This window comes from Triticum dicoccoides, chromosome 2B (assembly GCF_002162155.2).
Source record: "Triticum dicoccoides isolate Atlit2015 ecotype Zavitan chromosome 2B, WEW_v2.0, whole genome shotgun sequence".
In the NCBI taxonomy this organism is placed as follows: domain Eukaryota; kingdom Viridiplantae; phylum Streptophyta; class Magnoliopsida; order Poales; family Poaceae; genus Triticum; species Triticum dicoccoides.
The window spans coordinates 31,825,609-31,832,066 of NC_041383.1; positions in this window are offsets into that span (position 1 = coordinate 31,825,609).

Sequence of the window (6,458 nt, forward strand, 5' to 3'; positions counted from 1 at the left end):
CACCGAACCCGTACACTTTGGAAACCCTTGGGGCGGTCAGCGGTACCCGTCAAATTTCTCGGGGCAATCTCCACAACCTAATTGGAGACCCCGACGCATGGCCGGAGCTTTACACCACAATGATTGAGCTTCGAACACCACCAACCGTCTAGGGCGCCCAAGCACCCAAGAGGAACAAGCTCAAGGGTACCAAGGACCCAAGAGTAATAAGCTTCTCTACTTGTAACTTCCATGTATCACCATGGAGAACTCAAACCGATGCACCAAATGCAATGGCAAGGGCACATGGAGTGCTCAAGTCCTTCTCTCCCAAATACCACCAAAGCAACTAATGCTAGGGAAGAAAATGAGAGGAAGAACAAGAAGAATAACACCAAGAAATCCAAGATCTAGATCCAAGGGGTTCCCCTCACATAGAGGAGAAACTGATTGGTGGAAATATGGATCTAGATCTCATCTCTCTTTTCCCGCCAAAACTAGCAAGAATCCATGGAGGGATTGAGAGATAGCAAGCTCAAAGAAGTTCAACAATGGGGGAAGAACACGAGATCAAAGGATAAGGTTCATTGGGGAAGAAGACCCCCTTTTAGGTTAGGAAAAATCCAACCTTATGCTCATAGCCCGCACAGAGCGGTACTACCGCTCATGGGAGCGGTACTACCACTAGGGCGGTGGAAGCCCTTTGAAAAACAACAGCAACGAGGCAAAAGGCTGGTAGAACCGCCGGAGCGGTACTACCGCTAGGGGTAGCGGTACTAACGCTTGCGAGAGGTAATAAAAAAGTACATCTGTGCCTACCAACACTGGACTTATGACGAGTTTTTGGTCCGGAGCGGAAGTAGCCACGGAAGTAGCCGCGGTAGTACCGCTCAAAGCGGTAGTACCACTCCGAAGAGCGGTAGTAAAAAATTACATCCCCTCGAAGCGGTAGTACCGCTCCCATGAGCGGTAGTACCGCTGCGGCCTTTTTAAGGTCACCAAAACTAACACAACTTCTGCAAACGAACTCCGAATTCAATAAAACCAAGTTCTTTGGAAAGCTAGCAAGAAGGGCTAACATAATCTTGATAGAAATAACAATAAGAAGGAAATTATAAAAGGCTCACAAGAAAATGGTGAGAAGCCTTCCTCAAATAAGACCGGTAAAACCTCCTTTGCTGAAAACACAATTGAAGAAGCATGTCAACTCAGTTTTGGATGAACTCGAGCTTGTCAAGAATATGACCATAAGCTCCAAATCTCACAAGGAGAAAACCAAACAAGAACCAAGAAATATGATGCAAGCATGCAATGGTTTGAGCTGTCTACAAACGATACTATGAAGCTACTCACTTGAGAGCCCCCCTTGATAGTATGGCAATCGATCCTATAACCCAGTCTCCAAACTACCACCATGAGACCGGTAAAATAGGGAACCTATCAAGGCCAAACCTTTGCCTTGCACAAAGTCCACTTGAGCTAGATGTAGACGATCTTGACTTCCTCAAGTTGGACCACCTTTCTTGATTGCGTTGGCTCGGTGAAGACTAGTAGATTGCTCACCCATACTCCACTATGGGTGAGCCACTCTTCAGCACATCTTCACAAGTCCATTGTCACCACAATGGATGGCAATCTTCAAGCACTTAACCTTTTCGTGATGGATCACTTGAACGTGCACACTGCAACCATACCATGGGATCACTTGATCCCTCACGGTACATCTTCTATGCTCTGTGTGTTGATAAACTTGATTCACTCTTTGACTTAGTCTTGATCAGCCTCTCGCATGAACAATATTTAGGTAATTCCTTGAATATCACCTTGGTCATCACAAACTCTCCTTAAAACCAACAAATGGACTCCAAGAAAAGCCTATGGACAAATCCTTCAAATATAACTCAAGGAAAACATTAGTCCATAGAGATTATCATTAACTGCCAAAACCAAACATGGGGGCACCGCATATACTTTCAGCCGCGCCGGAAGGCCCCCCTCTCCCGCGGCCAAGGTGAGCCACCCGGTAGAGGAAGAGCCCGCGACCGAGGATTGCATCCACCCATGCCGGCGGTCGTCTGCTCCGTCTTGCCACGGAGGAGCCTTGCCGATGGCTCAAGGCCTTTGTTGGTCCACTTCCTCGCCGCACGCTTCATCCATGCCCTTCTTTGTCGTTATGACTTGCTTTATCTCTACTATTTTAGTCATGCTTTACTCAGTATTTCTATTAATAAAATCATATGGTAAATTGCTCATATTTCCAACAATCTAAAAACCTTATGATAGGCAATTTACCCCAAGTGGTTTTGCTGCTTCCATGAGACCTCCTATGTTTGAGGGTATCCACTATAAGAGGTGGCGCGTGAGAGCAGTCTTATGGTTTCAAACCATGAGTTGCTATGACGCCACTCTTGGCAAACCTGAAGGAGAGCAAGATGCACAACAGGCACAAGCTTTTCAGAAAATGGATACCTTGTTTAAGGCTGCTCTCTTGAGTGTTCTTGGTGAGAACATAGTTAATGCTTATGCCTGAATTGATAATGGAAAAGATATGTGCGACGCACTCGAGGCCAAGTTTGGGGTCTCGGATGCTGGCACTGAGCTGTACATCATGGAGCAATTCTTTGACTACGGGATGACTGAAGAGCGCTCTGTGGTTCAGTAAGCTCATGAGATATAGTCATTTGCTAGAGAACTTGAGCACTTCAATTGTATCCTGCCGGACAAGTTTATTACCGGTGGTATCATCACTAAGCTACCTCCCACGTGGAGGAACTTTGCTACCTTACTGAAGCCTAAGAGGCAGGAGTTTTTTGTTCTGGATCTCATTGGTACTATTGATGTGGAAGAAAAGGTGAGAGCAAAGGACAACCGTGCTCGAGGTATTGAGGGAGGTTCTAGTGCCAATCTGGTACAAAAGAAGAATTTCCAGCCCCACAAGTTTAAGAACAAGGGTAAGTTTGATGGTAAAGCAAAGTTTGATGGGAAGAATAAGGCCATATAGCACACGAACTTCAAGAAGAAGAATGACAAGAAGAAAGGTGTTTGTCATGTGTGTGGGGATCCTGATCATTGGGCTCCTAGTTGCCCTAATCGCTATGACAAACGTCATCCTGGGAAAGGCGGCAAGACCGCTAATGTTGTCATTGGAGACACTAACATGAAGGATGTTCAGTATGGTATATTTCCCACTATTATTTGAGTATGTCATTCCCCTGATTGGTTGATTGACACGGGTGCTAATGTGCATGTATGCAGAGATATTTCCATGTTTTCGTCTTATGCTTCAGTGTGTTGATGGGCAACGGTTCAAGTGCTTTTGTTCGTGGTGTTGGCACGATTGATCTGAAGTTTACTTCAGGGAAGATCGTGCGGCTGAAGAACATGCAGTATGTCCCCTCCGTCAATAAAAATCTTGTTAGCGGATCTCTTCTGTGTAGAGATGGATACAAGCTTGTCTTTGAGTCGAATAAATTTGTAATATCCAAGTATGGAACCTTTGTTGGTAAAGGCTATGAGTCAGGAGTCCTATTTTGTTTATCCTGATCAGACGTTTGCAATAAAGTTGTTAATCATGTTTGCAAAAATAGTGAATCAAATGTGTGGTTTTCATGTCTTCATCATGTTAAATTTGGTTGCATGGTGCGACTAGCGAAGTTGAACTTAATCCCTAGTTTCACCACTGTCAAGGGATCTAAGTGTCAAGTGTGTGTGCAAGCTAAGCAATCTTGTAAGTCTCATGTGACTGCGGAAACAAAAAATCTTGCACCATTAGAGCTCATAAATTTAGATCTATGTGAAATGAATGGTGTTTTGACAAAAGGTGGAAAGAAGTATTTTATGACGTTAATTGTTGACTCCACTAGATACTGTCATGTGTATCTTCTGAAATCTATGGATGAGGCTTTGAACTATTTCAAGATCTATAAAGCTGAAGCAGAAAACCAACTTGATCGAAAGATCAAGAGGCTTAGGTCCGATCGTGGTGGAGAGTATTTCTCAAGTGAATTTGATTCCTTTTGTCCGGAACATGGCATAATCCATGAGATGACACCTCCCTATTCACCTCAGTCAAATGGGGTGGCCGAAAGAAAGAACCGTACTCTAACTGATTTGGTTAACATCATGTTAGACACATCGGGTCTATCCAAGGCATGGTGGGGGAGGCGATATTGACTGCATGTCATGTCCTAAACAGAGTTCCCACAAAGAACAAAGAGATAACTCCATTTGAGGAATGGGAGAAGCGAAGGTTAAAGCTCTCTTATCTACGAACATGGGGTTGTTTGGCGAAAGTCAATGTGCCAATTCCAAAGAAGCGGAAGCTTGGACCTAAGACTGTGGATTGTGTTTTCTTGGGATATGGTTTTCATAGCATTAGTTATATATTGTTGGTTGTAAAGTCCGAGGTACCTGGCATGCATGTTGGTACGATCATGGAGTCGAATGATGCGACTTTCTTTGAAGATATCTTTCCCATGAAGGATATGGCTACCTCATCTAATCAGGAGATGCCTAGTTCATCGAATCAGGAACCGGTTACAATTACTAAACCTACCATTTCGATGGAACGCTTTGAAAGTCTTGTGGAGGAGAATAATGAAGTTCCTACTAGGAGCAAGAGACAAAGAACTGCAAAGTCCTTTGGTGATGATTTTCTTATATATCTCATAGATGAAACTCCTAGTTCTATTTCAGAGGCCTATACATCTGAAGATGCTGACTACTAGAAGGAAGCAGTTCGTAGCGAGATGGATTCCATCTTGGCGACTAAAACTTGGGAGATAACTGGTCATCCTTATGGGTGCAAACCTATAGGATGCAAATGGGTATTCAAGAAGAAGCTTAGGCCTGATGGTACTATTGAAAAGTACAAGGCTCGGCTCGTGGCTAAGGGTTATACCCAAAAGGAAGGTGAAGACTTCTTTGATACTTACTCATATGTGGCTCGATTGACCACTATTCGAGTTCTACTTTCACTAGCTGCCTCACATGGTCTTCTCGTTCATCAAATGCATGTTAAGACTACTTTCCTAAATGGAGAGTTGGACAAGAACAACCAGATGCATTTGTAATAGATGGTCAGGAAGGGAAAGTGTGCAAGTTCATGAAGTCTATGTATGGACTCAAGCAAGCACCCAAACAGTGGCGTGAGAAGTTTGAAAGAACTTTAACAGCTGCAGGCTTTGTTGTGAACAAAGCTGACAAATGTGTGCATTATCGCCATGGTGGGGGCGAGGGAGTTATCCTTTGCTTGTATGTTGATGACAAACTAATTTTCGGAACAAATCTGAATGTTATTAAGGAAGTCAAGGATTTCCTATCTCGCTGTTTTGAGATGAAGGATTTAGGAGTGGTTGATGTCATTCTGAACATCAAGTTGTTGAGGGACAATGATGGTGGGATTACATTGCTTCAATCTCACTATGTGGAAAAGATCTTGAGTCGCTTTGGCTACAATGACTGCAAGCCCTCTTCAACACCATATGATGCTAGTGTGTTGCTTCGAAAGAATCGAAGAATTGCTAGAAACCAATTGAAAACTTCTCAGATTATTGGCTCGCTCATGTCCTTAGCCAGTGCTACAAGACCTGACATCTCTTTTGCTTTTAGCAAACTGAGTCAGTTTGTCTCAAAACTAGGAGATGTGCATTGGAAAGCTCTAGAGAGAGTTTTGTGTTATTTGAAAGGCACTGCAAATTATGGAATTCACTACACTGGCCACCCAAAGGTGCTTGAGGGTATAGTGACTCAAACTGGATCTCAGATGCTGATGAGGTAAAGGCCACGAGCGGATATGTATTCACTCATGGAGGTGGTGCTATTTCTTGGAAGTCTTGCAAGCAGACCATCTTAACGAGGTTAGCAATGGAAGTAGATCTCGCATCACTAGATACAGCTACGGTCGAAGTAGATTGGCTTCGCCGGCTCTTGAATGACTTGCCCGTTGTTGAGAAACCTGTACCGGGTATCCTTATGAACTCCGACAATCAAACTGTGATCATGAAATTGAACAGCTCAAAGGATAACATGAAGTCATCAAGACACGTTCAGAGAAGGTTAAAGTCTGTCAGAAAAATGAGAAACTCCGGAGTTATTGCATTGGATTATATCCAAACGTCCAAAAATCTGGTAGATCCTTTTAGTAAGGATCTATCACGTAATGTGATTGATAATGCATCGAGGGAGATGGGTATGAGACCCACAATATGAGTTGTTCACAGTGGTAACCTATTCTTTGTGATCGGAGATCCCGTGAATTAGATGTGGAAGACAAGTTGTTGGTCAACTCGGAGGAGAGTACCCTTACTGTTAAAAAAATACCACTCCATGCAGATGCAATACTCTCCTAATCTGCATGGCGGGTTCATGTATATCTTAATGTGTTCTAAGCGGCTCTTTGAAGCAGAGATGTTGTCCTGCAGAACATCTTTTGAAGAACGCACCTATCTGAGTCTGATTGTTAAACGTCACAATCTATG